This window comes from Arachis stenosperma, chromosome 9 (genome assembly GCF_014773155.1).
Source record: "Arachis stenosperma cultivar V10309 chromosome 9, arast.V10309.gnm1.PFL2, whole genome shotgun sequence".
NCBI lineage: Eukaryota > Viridiplantae > Streptophyta > Magnoliopsida > Fabales > Fabaceae > Arachis > Arachis stenosperma.
The window spans coordinates 111360732-111376031 of NC_080385.1; the positions used below are offsets into that span (position 1 = coordinate 111360732).

At 39.6% G+C, this 15300-nt stretch overlaps 2 non-coding genes across 2 annotated transcripts; both read right to left on the reverse strand.

Moving 5' to 3' along the window:
* Positions 1 to 2369: 2369 nt before the first annotated feature.
* On the reverse strand, positions 2370 to 2477 carry LOC130953967 (small nucleolar RNA R71). The gene has a single exon (XR_009076126.1). It is a non-coding gene; the product is annotated as a small nucleolar RNA R71 (small nucleolar RNA).
* A 12390-nt stretch (positions 2478 to 14867) lies between these two features.
* On the reverse strand, positions 14868 to 14975 carry LOC130953954 (small nucleolar RNA R71). Its single transcript, XR_009076112.1, has one exon. It is a non-coding gene; the product is annotated as a small nucleolar RNA R71 (small nucleolar RNA).
* Between the last annotated feature and the right edge of the window lie 325 nt (positions 14976 to 15300).

Here is a 15300-nt window from a genome sequence, read left to right on the forward strand (position 1 = left end):
CCTGACTGAGATTTACAAGATGACCATAGCTTGCTTCATACCACCAATCTCCGTGGGATCGACCCTTACTCGCGTAAGGTTTATTACTTGGACGACCCAGTGCACTTGCTGGTTAGTTGTGCGAAGTTGTGTTTATGCCATGGTATTGAGCACCAAGTTTTTGGGATTCATTACCGGGGATTGTTTGTGTTTTGAAAAGTATTGATCACAATTTTGTGCACCAAGTTTTTGGCGCCGTTGTCGGGGATTGTGTTTGTGTATGGACAACTGACGGTTCATCTTGTTGCTTAGATTAGGCATTTATTTTTTTTCGAAATTCTTGAAGATGAATTCTAGAGTTTCATGATGATTTGCTGAAATCTGGCTGGCTGTAAAGCCATGTCTAATTTCATTGGACCAAGGTTTCAACTTATCATCACAAGAGCTTGTTGATCTTGCTTTTGGAGCAGTGATCTGCTAAGGCTTGGCTGGCCTTTGGCCATGTCTAGTGTTTTGGACCGAAGCTTTCTTTGAAAGCTTGGCTGGCTGTGAAGCCATGTCTAATTCCTGGACCGGAGTCTTAGACTAGCATTGCACTGATTCCTGGAATTCTCATTAAGAATTTTGATGTTTTCAATTAATTTTCGAAAAATCACAAAAACCATAAAAAACCAAAAATATTTTATGTTTCTTGCTTGAGTCTAGTGTCTCATCTTAAGTTTGGTGTCAATTGCATGCATTCATTCATGTGTCTTAAGGATCTTCAAGTAATTCTTGATGATTTCTTACTCTGATCTTTGAATTCTTTTGACTTGAGTGTTTATGTGTCTCATGTAGTGTCAGTAGTATACAAACTGCTAAGTTTGGTGTCTTGCATGCATTGTTATTTGATTCTTGTTGCATTTTGATTATTAAAAATCCAAAAATATTTTTATTTGTGTCTTTTCAAGTCAATAACACAAAGAATTAAAGATTCAGAACATACTGCAGAGGAATTACACAGAAAAAGCTGAGCATTCAAAAATGCCCAGTGAAGAAGGCAGACTGGCGTTTAAACGCCAGCCAGGGTACCTGGTTGGGCGTTTAACGCCCAAAAAGGGTGCATTTTGGGCGTTAAACGCCAGAATGGATACCATTCTGGGCGTTTAACGCCAGGATGGCAAAGGGGGAAGATTTTGTTTTCAAATCAAATTTTTTTCAAGTTTTCAAAGTTTTTCAAAATCAAATCTTTTTCAAATCATATCTTTTCAATCAAATGTTTTCAAAATTAATTTCTTTCCTTTTTCAAAGATACTTACTAACAATTAATGACTTGATTGAACATCACAAGATTGTTGCCTTTTCTGTTGAGAAAGGTTTAATGTTTGAATCATATCTTTTCTTGTTAGGCAAGTCATTTATTTTTAAAATCAAATCTTTTTTAAAATTGTTTTCAAATCATATCTTTTAAAATTATTTTCAAATCAAATCTTTTCAATCATACCTTCTTAACCACATCTTTTTCAAAATAGTTTTCAATCAAATCTTTTTAATTTCTAATTTCAAAATCTTTTTCAAAAATCACTTGATTTCTTTCTCACTTTTATTTTCGAAAATCAATTAAGTGTTTTTCAAAATGTTTTCAAAATCTTTTTAATTAATTTTCGAAAAAATTACTTCCCTCCTTCTCACATCCTTCTATTTATGGAGTACTACTCCTTCTCAATGCACAATTCGAACCTTATCTAAGTAAAGTTCGAATTCTTCTTCTCCTTCTTCTTTCTATTTTTCTTTTCCTCTGACACCTCAAGGAATCTCTATACTGTGACATAGAGGATTCCATATCTTCTTGTTCTCTTCTCTTTCATATGAGCAGGAGCAGAGACAAAGGCATTCTTGTTGAAGCTGACCCTGAACCCGAAAGGACCTTGAAGAGAAAGCTAAGAGAAGCCAAAGCACAACTCTCTTTAGAGGACCTGACCGAATTCTTCAAAGAAGAAGAACTCATGGCAGCCGAAAATAACAACAATACTAACAATGTAAGGAAGGTGCTGGGTGACTTTACTGCACCTACTCCTGATTTTTATGGGAGAAGCATCTCTATCCCTGCCATTGGAGCAAACAACTTTGAACTTAAACCTCAATTAGTTTCTCTAATGCAACAGAATTGCAAGTTCCATGGACTTGCAATGGAAGATCCTCATCAGTTCTTAGCTGAATTCTTGCAAATCTGTGACACAGTCAAGACTAATGGGGTAGACCCTGAGGTCTATAGACTGATGCTATTCCCTTTTGCTGTAAGAGACAGAGCTAGGATATGGTTGGACTCTCAACCTAAAGAAAGCCTGGACTCTTGGGAAAAGCTAGTCAATGCCTTCTTGGCAAAGTTCTTTCCACCACAAAGATGGAGTAAGCTTAGAGTGGAAGTCCAAACCTTCAGACAGAAGGATGGCGAATCCCTCTATGAAGCTTGGGAAAGATACAAACAATTAATCAGAAAATGTCCTTCTGACATGCTTTCTGAATGGAGCATCATAGGTATCTTCTATGATGGTCTCTCTGAACTGTCCAAGATGTCTTTGGATAGCTCTGCTGGAGGATCTCTTCATCTGAAGAAGACGCCTACAGAGGCTCAAGAGCTAATTGAAATGGTTGCAAATAACCAATTCATGTACACTTCTGAAAGGAATCCTGTGAACAATGGGACTAGTCAGAAGAAAGGAGTTCTTGAGATTGACACTCTGAACGCCATTTTGGCTCAGAATAAAATATTGACTCAACAAGTCAATTTGATTTCTCAAAGTCTGTCTGGAATGCAAAATGCACCAAACAGTACTAAGGAGGCTTCATCTGAGGAAGAAGCTTATGATCCTAAGAACCCTTCAATGGAAGAGGTGAATTACCTAGGAGAACCCTATGGTAACACCTATAATTCTTCATGGAGAAATCACCCAAATCTCTCATGGAAGAATCAAGAGAGACCTCAACAAGGTTTCAATAATAATGGTGGAAGAAACAGGTTTAGCAATGGCAAACCTTTTCCATCATCTTCTCAGCAACAGACAGAGAATCCTAAGCAGAACCCCTCTGACTTAGCAACCATGGTCTCTGATCTAATTAAAACCACTCAAAGTTTCATGAATGAAACAAGGTCCTCCATTAGGAATTTGGAAGGACAAGTGGGACAGCTGAGCAAGAAAATTACTGAACTCCCTCCAAGTACTCTCCCAAGCAACACAGAAGAAAATCCAAAAGGAGAATGCAAAGCCATCAATGTGGCCGAATTTGGAGAGGAAGGGGAGGAAGTGAACGCCACTGAGGAAGACCTCAATGGGCGTGCACTAGCCTCCCATGAGTTCCCCAATGAGGAACCATGGGAATCTGAGGCTCAAAATGAGACCATAGAGATTCCATTGGAATCACTTCTGCCATTCATGAGCTTTGATGAGTATTCTTCCTCTGAAGAGGATGAGTATGTCACTGAAGAGCAAGTTGCTAAATACCTTGGAGCAATCATGAAGCTAAATGACAAGTTATTTGGAAATGAGACTTGGGAGGAGGAACCTCCTTTGCTCACCAAAGAACTGGATGACTTGTCTAGGCAGAAATTACCTCAAAAGAGACAAGATCCTGGGAAGTTTTCCATACCTTGTACCATAGGCACCATGACCTTCAAGAAGGCCCTGTGTGACTTAGGGTCAAGTGTAAACCTCATGCCTCTCTCAGTAATGGAGAAGCTAAGGATCTTTGAGGTACAAGCTGCAAAAATCTCACTAGAGATGGCAGACAACTCAAGAAAACAAGCTCATGGACTTGTAGAGAATGTTCTGGTAAAGGTTGAAGACCATTACATCCCTACTGATTTCATAGTCCTAGAGACTGGGAAGTGCATGGATGAAACCATCATCCTTGGCAGACCCTTCCTAGCCACAGCAAAGGCTGTAATTTATGTTGATAGAGGTGAACTGATCATTCAAGTGAATGGAGAATCCTTTGTGTTTAAGGCTCAAGGATATCCCTCTGTCACCATAGAGATGAAGCATGAAGAGCTTCTCTCAAATCAGAGTCAAGAAGAGCCCCCACATTCAAACTCTAAGTTTGGTGTTAGGAGGCCACAACCAAACTCTAAGTTTGGTGTTGAACCCCCACATTCAAACTCTAAGTTTGGTGTTGGGAGGTTCCAACATTGCTCTGAGTATCTGTGAGGCTCCATGAGAGCCCTCTGTCAAGCTACTGACATTAAAGAAGCGCTTGTTGGGAGGCAACCCAATGGTTATATTTTATATAGTTTCTTTTGTTATTTTATGTTTTTTGTAGGTTGATGATCATAAGAAGTCACAAAATCCATTGAAAAAGCAAAAACAGAATGAAAAACAGGAAGAAAAACAGCACACCCTGGAGGAAGATGCTGCTGGCGTTCAAACGCTAGTAAGCCTAGCAGTTGGGCGTTTAACGCCCAGTCTGGCACCATTCTGGGCGTTTAACGCCAGAAAGGGGCACCAGACTGGCGTTAAACGCCAGAAAAGGGCTAAAACCTGGCGTTAAACGCCAGGAATGGGCATCAGCCCGGCGTTTAACGCCAGAAATGGGTCAAAACGTGATTTTTGATGCCATTTGGTGCAGGGATGACTTTTCCTTGACACCGATCGACCCTTGCTCACGCAAGGTATTACTTGGACGACCCAGTGCACTTGCTGGTTAGTTGTGCGGGATTGCAAAAGTGTTATTGCAATTTCGTGCACCAAGTTTTTGGCGCCGTTGCCGGGGATTTTTCGAGTTTGGACAACTGACGGCTTATCTTGTTGCTTAGATTAGGACTGTTTGTTTTTGTTGGTTTAGAGTCTTTTATTTGAGTCTAGTTTCATATTCTAAGTTTGGTGTCCATTACATGCTTTTATTTTTTCTTTTTAAAATTCTCGTTTTTGCATGTTCTTAGTCCCTTTTTGATTCATAAAAATTCTAAGTTTGGTGTCCTATTTGTGTTTTTCTCTTTAAAATTTTCGAAAAAATTAGTGTTTGATTTTCTAAAATTTTAAGTTTGGTGTCATTTTGTGTTTTTCTCTTTCCTCTTTTTAAAAATTAAATCTTTTTCATAAAAACTTTTCAATCATATCTTTTTAATTGCTGTTTTCAAAATCTTTTTAATTAACTAATTGATTCAGTTCTCAATTTGCTTTGATCTTCTTTTCTTTTTGATTTTCGAAATTTTATTCTTTTTTTTTATTTCTTTCTGTTTTTATTTTTATTTTTCGTTTAATTCAAAAAAAAAAACAAAAAAAAACAAAAAAAAACAAAATTTATCTCTTTGCAATCATTATCATTTCCCTTTTGTCCATTATGGACTCAAGTGGAATTAATCAGTCCAAGAGGACTCTGGGGTCATATGCCAACCCCATTACAGCTGCATATGGGAGTAGCATCTGTATACCTCCCATCAAAGCAAGCAGCTTTGAGCTAAACCCTCAACTCATTATCATAGTGCAGCAAAATTGCCAGTATTCTGGTCTTCCACAGGAAGAACCTACTGAGTTTCTGGCACAGTTCTTACAAATTGCTGACACAGTACATGATAAAGAGGTAGATCAGGATGTCTACAGACTATTACTGTTTCCATTTGCTGTAAAAGATCAAGCTAAAAGGTGGTTGAATAACCAACCTACAGCAAGCATAAAGACATGGAAACAGTTATCAGACAAATTCCTGAATCATTTCTACCCTCCAAAGAGGATGACACAGCTAAGGCTGGACATCCAAGGCTGTAAACAAGAGGATAATGAATCCCTTTATAATGCCTGGGAGAGGTATAGAGGTATGCTTAGAAAATGCCCCTCTGAAATGTTTTCAGAGTGGGTACAGTTAGACATCTTCTACTATGGGCTTACAGAAAAAGCTCAGATGTCATTAGACCACTCAGCTGGTGGATCTATACACATGAGGAAGACAATTGAAGAAGCTCAAGAGCTTATAGACACTGTTGCTAGAAACCAATACTTATATTCTAGCAGTGAGTTCGTTCCAAAAGAGGAGGTCATGGCATTAGTCACTGATCCTAATCTTCAAGAACAGATGATTGAGCTTAATCAACAATTGCTCCTGATAACAGAACAGTTAGCAGAATTTAAAGAGATGCTCTATGAAACTAAAGTTGCTAACAAGAACATAGAACTGCAGTTGAATCAAGCAAAACAGCAGATATCTAAACAGATAACAGAAGAGTGTCAAGCAGTTCAACTGAGGAGTGGGAAGACACTGAACAACACCACTCAAAAGAGCAAAAAGTCAAATAAGGAACAATTGACAGAGGAGAGCCAAACCATTATCCAAAATCCCTCTGAGGACAGTAAGAGCCCAGAGAGGAATACTATTGGCGTTCAAACGCCAGAAAAGGGGGGAAAACTGGCGTTAAACGCCCATTCCCTGCCCAGTTCTGGCGTTCAAACGCCAGAAAGGGAAGAAAAGTTGGCGTTAAACGCCCAATGGGTAGCCAAGTCTGGCGTTCAAACGCTACAAAGGGGTCAGACACTTGCAAGTGCTGATAACAACCCCCTTAAGCATGCTTCTTCAACCACTTCTGTAAGGAATAAACCTGCAGCAACTAAGGTTGAAGAATATCAAGCCAAGATGCCTTATCCTCAGAAACTCCGCAAAGCGGAACAGGATAAGCAATTTGCCCGCTTTGCAGACTATCTAAGGACTCTTGAAATAAAGATTCCGTTTGCAGAGGCACTTGAGCAAATACCTTCTTATGCTAAATTCATGAAAGAAATCTTAAGTCATAAGAAGGATTGGAGAGAAACTGAAAAGGTGTTTCTCACTGAAGAATGCAGTGCAGTCATTCTGAAAAGCTTACCAGAAAAGCTTCAAGATCCAGGAAGCTTTATGATACCATGCACATTAGAAGGTGCTTGCACCAAGACAGCCCTATGTGATCTTGGAGCAAGCATCAATCTAATACCTGCATCCACTATCAGAAAGCTTGGGTTGACTGGAGAAGTCAAACCAACCCGAATATGCCTCCAACTTGCTGATGGCTCCATTAAATATCCATCAGGCATAATAGAGGATATGATTGTCAAGGTTGGGCCATTTGCCTTTCCAACTGACTTTGTAGTGCTGGAAATGGAGGAGCACAAGAGTGCAACTCTTATTCTAGGAAGACCTTTCCTAGCAACTGGACGAACTCTCATTGATGTACACAAAGGGGAAATAACCCTGAGAGTCAATGAGGATGAGTTCAAGTTGAATGTTGTCAAAGCTATGCAGCATCCAGACACACCAAATGACTGCATGAGCACTGATATTATTGACTCTTTGGTGGAGGAGGTCAATATGACTAAAAGTCTTGAATCAGAGCTGGATGACATCTTTAAAGATGTTCAGCCTGATCTGGAGGAACTAAAGGAAATAAAAGAAATTCCGAAAAGTCCTCAGGAAGAAGACAAGCCTCCTAAACCAGAGCTCAAACCACTACCACCATCCCTGAAATATGCATTTCTAGGAGAAGGTGGCACTTTTCCAGTGATCATAAGCTCTGCTTTGAATCCACAGGAAGAGGAAGCACTAATTCAAGTGCTAAGGACGCACAAGACAGCTCTTGGGTGGTCCATAAGTGATCTTAAGGGCATTAGCCCAGCAAGATGCATGCACAAGATCCTATTGGAGGATGATGCTAAGCCAGTGGTTCAACCACAAAGGCGGCTAAATCCAGCCATGAAGGAGGTGGTGCAGAAAGAGGTCACTAAGTTACTAGAGGCTGGAATTATTTATCCTATTTCTGATAGCCCCTGGGTGAGCCCTGTCCACGTTGTCCCTAAGAAGGGAGGCATGACAGTGGTTCATAATGAAAAGAATGAACTAGTTCCTACAAGAACAGTTACAGGGTGGCGCATGTGTATTGACTACAGAAGGCTCAATACAGTCACCAGAAAGGATCATTTTCCTTTACCATTCATAGACCAGATGCTAGAGAGACTAGCAGGTCATGAATACTACTGCTTTTTGGACGGCTACTCAGGCTACAACCAATTGCAGTAGATCCTCAGGACCAAGAGAAAACAGCATTTACTTGCCCTTCTGGCGTGTTTGCCTACAGAAGGATGCCTTTTGGTCTGTGCAATGCACCTGCAACCTTTTAGAGGTGCATGCTCTCTATCTTCTCAGATATGGTAGAGAAATTTCTGGAAGTCTTCATGGATGACTTCTCAGTATATGGAGACTCATTCAGCTCCTGTCTTAATCACCTAGCACTTGTCCTGAAAAGGTGCCAAGAGACTAACCTAGTTTTAAACTGGGAGAAATGTCACTTTATGGTGACTGAGGGAATTGTCCTTGGGCACAAAATTTCAAGCAGGGGAATAGAGGTGGATAAGGCAAAGGTAGAGGTAATTGAAAAATTACCACCACCTGCCAATGTTAAGGCAATCAGAAGCTTTCTGGGGCATGCAGGATTCTACAGAAGGTTTATAAAGGATTTTTCAAAAATTTCCAAACCTCTGAGTAATCTGCTAGCTGCTGACACTCCATTTATCTTTGATAATGAGTGTCTGCAGGCGTTTGAGACTCTGAAAGCTAAGCTGGTCACAGCACCAGTCATCTCTGCACCAAATTGGACATTACCATTTGAACTAATGTGTGATGCCAGTGACCATGCCATTGGTGCAGTTTTGGGACAAAGGCATGGTAAGCTTCTGCATGTCATTTATTACGGTAGCCGTATTCTAAATGATGCACAGAAGAACTACACAACCACAGAAAAGGAGTTACTTGCAGTGGTTTATGCCCTTGACAAGTTCAGATCTTATTTAGTAGGATCAAAAGTGATTGTGTACACTGACCATGCTACTCTTAAATATCTACTCACAAAGCAGGATTCAAAACCCAGGCTCATAAGATGGGTGTTGCTTCTGCAGGAGTTTGATATAGAAATAAGAGACAGAAAAGGGACAGAGAATCAAGTGGCTGATCACCTGTCCCGGATAGAACCAGTAGCAGGAGCATCCCTCCCTCCTACTGAGATCTCTGAGACCTTTCCGGATGAGCAATTGTTTGCTATTCAGGAAACTCCATGGCTTGCAGACAGTGCAAACTATAAGACTCAAGGTTCTCCTTCTGTAACCATGGAGAGGAAGCATGAAGAGCTTCTCTCAAAACAGAGTCAAACAGAGCCCCCACAGTCAAACTCTAAGTTTGGTGTTGGGAGGTCACAACCAAACTCTAAGTTTGGTGTTGGGAGGTTCCAACATTGCTATGAGCCTCCGTGAGGCTCCATGAGGGCCCACTGTCAAGCTACTGACATTAAAGAAGCGCTTGTTGGGAGGCAACCCAATGTTATATTTTATCTAATTTCCTTTGCTATTTTATGTCTTTTGTAGGTTGATGATCATAAGAAGTCACAAAATCCATTGAAAAAGCAAAAACAGAATGAAAAACAGGAAGAAAAACAGCACACCCTAGAGGAAGAACTCACTGGCGTTTAAACGCCAGTGAGGCTAGCAGTTGGGCGTTTAACGCCCAGTCTGGCACCATTCTGGGCGTTTAACGCCAGAAAGGGGCACCAGACTGGCGTTAAACGCCAGAAAAGGGCAAGAACCTGGCGTTAAACGCCAGGAATGGGCACCAGCCCGGCGTTTAACGCCAGAAATGCCTCAAAACGTGATTTTGAGTGCCATTTGGTGCAGGGATGACTTTTCCTTGACACCTCAGGATCTGTGGTCCCCACAGGATCCCCAACCAACCCCACCACTCTCTCATCTTCTTCACCCATTCACCAATCACCTCAACATCTCTTTCTCTTCACCACTCACATCCATCCTTCATAAAACACCACTTCTTCCCCTTATGGCCGAACCACAAAGCCGTCTCCCTCTCCTCCAATTCTTCTTCTTCTACTCTCTTCTCTCTTCTTTTGCTCGAGGACGAGCAAACCTTTTAAGTTTGGTGTGGTAAAAGCATTGCTTTTTGTTTTTCCATGACCATTTATGGCATCCAAAGCCGGTTCAACTGAGAAGGCATGACCTCAAGCCCATCACTAAGAAGAAGATGGAGCAAACAAGAGACCCCTCTCATCAAGAAATCCCTGAGATACCTCAAGGGATGCATTTTCCTCCACAAGACTACTGGGAGCAACTAAACACCTCCCTAGGGGAATTAAGTTCCAACATGGGACAACTAAGGGTGGAGCACCAAGAACACTCCATTCTCCTCCATGAAATTAGAGAAGATCAAAGAATCATGAGAGAGGAGCAACAAAGGCAAGGAAGAGACATTGAGGAGCTCAAGCACTCCATAGGACCTTCAAGAGGAAAGAAGAGCCGCCATCACTAAGGTGGACCCGTTCCTTGATTTCCTTGTTCTTTATTCTTCTGTTTTTCGAATTTTTGTGCTTTATGTTTGTCCATGATTGTGTCTTGTGATCATTAGTGTCTTAGTGTCTATGCCTTAAAGTTATGAATGTCCAATGAAATCCATCACCTTTCTTAAATGAAAACTGTTTTTAATCACAAAAGAACAAGAAGTACAGGATTTCAAATTCATCTTTAAAACTAGCTTAATTAGTTTGATGTGGTGACAATACTTTTTGTTTTCTGAATGTATGCTTGAACAGTGCATATGTCTTTTGAATTTGTTGTTCATGAATGTTAAAATTATTGGCTCTTGAAAGAATGATGAAAAAGGAGACATGTTACTGAGGATCTGAAAAATCATAAAAATGATTCTTGAAGCAAGAAAAAGCAGTGAATACAAAAAAAAAAAAAAACCGAAAAAAGGGAGAAAAAGAAAAAAAAAGAAAGAAAAAGAAAGAAAAAGAAAGAAATAAAGTTGTGATCCAAGGCAAAAAGAGTGTGCTTAAGAACCCTGGACACCTCTAATTGGGGACTCTAGCAAAGCTGAGTCACAATCTGAAAAGGTTCACCCAATTATGTGTCTGTGGCATGTATGTATCCGGTGGTAATACTGGAAGACAGAGTGCTTTGGGCCACGGCCAAGACTCAATAAGTAGCTGTGTTCAAGAATCATCATACTTAACTAGGAGAATCAATAACACTATCTGGATTCTGAGTTCCTAAAGAAGCCAATCATTCTGAATTTCAAATGATAGAGTGAGATGCCAAAACTGTTCGGAGGCAAAAAGCTACTAGTCCCGCTCATCTAATTTGGAGCTAAGTTTCATTGATAATTTGGAGTCTATAGTATATTCTCTTCTTTTTATCTTATTTGATTTTCAGTTGCTTGGGGACAAGCAACAATTTAAGTTTGGTGTTGTGATGAGCGGATAATTTATACGCTTTTTGGCACTGTTTTTAGTATGTTTTTAATATCTTTTAGTTAGTTTTTAGTATATTTTTATTAGTTTTTAGTTAAAATTCACTTTTCTGGACTTTACGATGAGTTTGTGTGTTTTTCTGTGATTTCAGGTATTTTCTGGCTGAAATTGAGGGACCTGAGCAAAAATCTGATTCAGAGACTGAAAAGGACTGCAGATGCTGTTGGATTCTGACCTCCCTGCACTCGAAGTGGATTTTCTGGAGCTACAGAAGCCCAATTGGCGCGCTCTCAACGGCGTTGGAAAGTAGACATCCTGGGCTTTTCAGCAATATATGATAGTCCATACTTTGCCCAAGATTTGATGGCCCAAACTGGCGTTCAAAGTCACCTACAGAAATTCCAGCGTTAAACGCCGGAAGTGGCACCTAAATGGGAGTTAAACGCCCAAACTGGCACCAAAGCTGGCGTTTAACTCCAAGAAGAGTCTCTACACGAAAATGCTTCATTGCTCAGCCCAAGCACACACCAAGTGGGCCCGGAAGTGGATTTTTATGTCATTTACTTATCTTTGTAAACCTTAGGCTACTAGTTTTCTATAAGTAGGACCTTTTACTATTGTATTTTCATCTTGGTTCTTCTGGTTCCCTCTCTGGGGCCGAAACCAATGATCACTTTTGTTCTTATGTATTTTCAACGGTGGAGTTTCTACACACCATAGATTAAGGTGTGGAGCTCTGCTGTACCTCGAGTATTAATGCAATTACTATTGTTCTTCCATTCAATTCCGCTTGTTCTTGTTCTAAGATATCACTTGTTCTTCAACTTGATGAATGTGATGATCCGTGACACTCATCATCATTCTCACTCATGAACAAGGTGACTGACAACCACTTTTGTTCTATAAGCAACCAAGGCTCTAGTGAATATCTCTTGGATTCTTTAATCGGAATCTTCGTGGTATAGGCAGGACCTGATGGCGGCATTCAAGAGAATCCGGAAGGTCTAAACCTTGTCTGTGGTATTCTGAGTAGGATTCAATGATTGAATGACTGTGACGTGCTTCAAACTTTAACCTGCTGGGCGTTAGTGACAGACGCAAAAGAGGGATTCTATTCCAGTAGGAGCGGGAACCAAACCGGTGATTGGCCGCACTGTGACAGAGTGTTTGAGCATTAGCTTTCACTGCGAGGATGGGAGGTAGCCACTGACAACGGTGAAACCCTACACGAGCTTGCCATGGAAAGGAGTAAGAAGGATTGGATGAAGACAGTAGGAAAGCAGAGAGACGGAAGGGAAGGCATCTTCATACGCTTATCTGAAGTTCCTACCAATGAATTACATAAGTATCTCTATCTTTATCTTTATGTTATTTTCGTTCATCACCATTATACATTTGAGTTTGCCTGACTAAGATTTACAAGGTGACCATAGCTTGCTTCATACCAACAATCTCCGTGGGATCGACCCTTACTCACGTAAGGTATTACTTGGACGACCCAGTGCACTTGCTGGTTAGTTGTGCGAAGTTGTAGTGATCACAATTTCGTGCACCAAGTTTTTGGCGCCGTTGCCGGGGATTGTTCTTGTGTATGGACAACTGACGGTTCATCTTGTTGCTTAGATTAGGTATTTTTTCTTCAGAGTTCTTAAGAATGAATTCTAGTGTTTCAAGGTGATGTTCTTATCATCACCAAAGCTGATTGATCATCATCAATTTAGCTCTTGAATGCAATGTCTTGCTGAAGCTTAGCTAGCTATGTCTAATTCCTTTAGACTAAAGCTTTAGACTAACATTGCATGATTCCTGGAATTCTCATTAAGAATTTTGATACCTTCATTTTCCTTTTCACCTAATTTTCGAAAAAAAAAAAATTTACAAAATCATAAAATCCAAAAATATTTCTTGTTTAAGTCTAGTGTCTCATTTTAAGTTTGGTGTCAATTGCATGTTTCTGTTCTTATTGCATTTATGCATGTGTCCTCATTGATCTTCAAGTTGTTCTTGATGATTTCCTTGTTTTGATCTTTGAATTCTATTGACTTGAGTGTTTTGTTATATGCATTCTCATTTTGTTAGTGTCAATGGTATGCAAACTGCTAAGTTTGGTGTCTTGCATGCATTGTTATTTGATTTTAGTTGCATTTTGATTATTCCTTTTTATTAAAAATCCAAAAATATTTTTAATTTGTGTCTTTTCAAGTCAATAATACAGAGAATTGAAGATTCAGAACATACTGCAGAGGAATCACACAGAAAAAGCTGGGCATTCAAAAATGCCCAGTGAAGAAGACAGACTGGCGTTTAAACGCCAGCCAGGGTGCCTGGTTGGGCGTTTAACGCCCAAAAGGGTAGTAGTTTGGGCGTTAAACGCCAGAATGTGCACCATTCTGGGCGTTTAACGCCAGGATGGCAAAGGGGGAAGATTTTGTTTTCAAAATCAATTTTTTTCAAGTTTTCAAAGTTTTTCAAAATCAAATCTTTTTCAAATCATATCTTTTCAATCAAATGTTTTCAAAATCAATTTCTTTCCTTTTTCAAAGATACTTACTAACAATTAATGATTTGATTGAATATTTTTTGCCTTTTCTGTTGAGGAAGGTTTTATGTTTGAATCATATCTTTTCTTGTTAGGCAAGTCATTAATTTTTAAAATCATATCTTTTCAAATTGTTTTTAAAATCATATCTTTTCAAATTGTTTTCAAATCATATCTTTTTAAAATTGTTTTCAAATCATATCTTTTTAATCACATCTTTTTCAAAATAAATTTTCAATCAAATCTTTTTAATTTCTAATTTCAAAATCTTTTTCAAAAATCACTTGATTTCTTTTCCACTCTTATTTTCGAAAATCAATCAAGTGTTTTTCAAAATGTTTTCAAAATCTTTTACTTAAATTTTCGAAAATTACTTCCCTTCTTCTCACATCCTTCTATTTATGGACTAACACTATTCCTTAATGCAAAATTTGAACTCCATCTTCTTTGATAAGTTCGAATTTTCTACCTCTGTCTTCCATTTTTTTCTTCCTCTGACACCTCAAGGAATCTCTATACTGTGACATAGAGGATTCCATATTTTCTTGTTCTCTTCTCTTTCATATGAGCAGGAACAAAGACAAAGGCATTCTTGTTGAAGCTGACCCTGAACCTGAAAGGACTTTGAAGCGAAAGCTAAGAGAAGCTAAGGCACAACTCTCTGTTGAGGACCTAACCGAATTCTTCAAAGAAGAAGAAGCCATGGCAGCCGAAAACAACAACAATGCCAACAATGCAAGGAAGGTGCTGGGTGACTTTACTGCACCTACTCCCGACTTCTATGGGAGAAGCATCTCTATCCCTGCCATTGGAGCAAACAACTTTGAGCTTAAGCCTCAATTAGTTTCTCTAATGCAACAGAATTGCAAGTTCCATGGACTTCCATTGGAAGATCCTCATCAGTTTTTAGCTGAATTCTTGCAAATCTGTGACACAGTCAAGACTAATGGGGTTAACCCTGAGGTCTATAGACTGATGCTATTCCCTTTTGCTGTAAGAGACAGAGCTAGAATATGGTTGGACTCACAACCTAAAGAAAGCCTGGACTCTTGGGAAAAGCTAGTCAATGCCTTCTTGGCAAAGTTCTTTCCACCTCAAAAATTGAGTAAGCTTAGAGTGGAAGTCCAAACCTTCAGACAGAAGGATGGTGAATCCCTCTATGAAGCTTGGGAAAGATACAAACAATTAATCAGAAAATGTCCCTCAGACATGCTTTCTGAATGGAGCATCATAGGTATTTTCTATGATGGTCTCTCTGAACTATCCAAGATGTCTTTGGATAGCTCTGCTGGAGGATCTCTTCACTTGAAGAAGACGCCTACAGAGGCTCAAGAGCTAATTGAAATGGTTGCAAATAACCAATTCATGTACACTTCTGAAAGGAATCCTGTGAACAATGGGACTAGTCAGAAGAAAGGAGTTCTTGAGATTGACACTCTGAACGCCATTTTGGCTCAGAATAAAATATTGACTCAACAAGTCAATTTGATTTCTCAAAGTCTGTCTGGAATGCAAAATGCACCAAACAGTACTAAGGAGG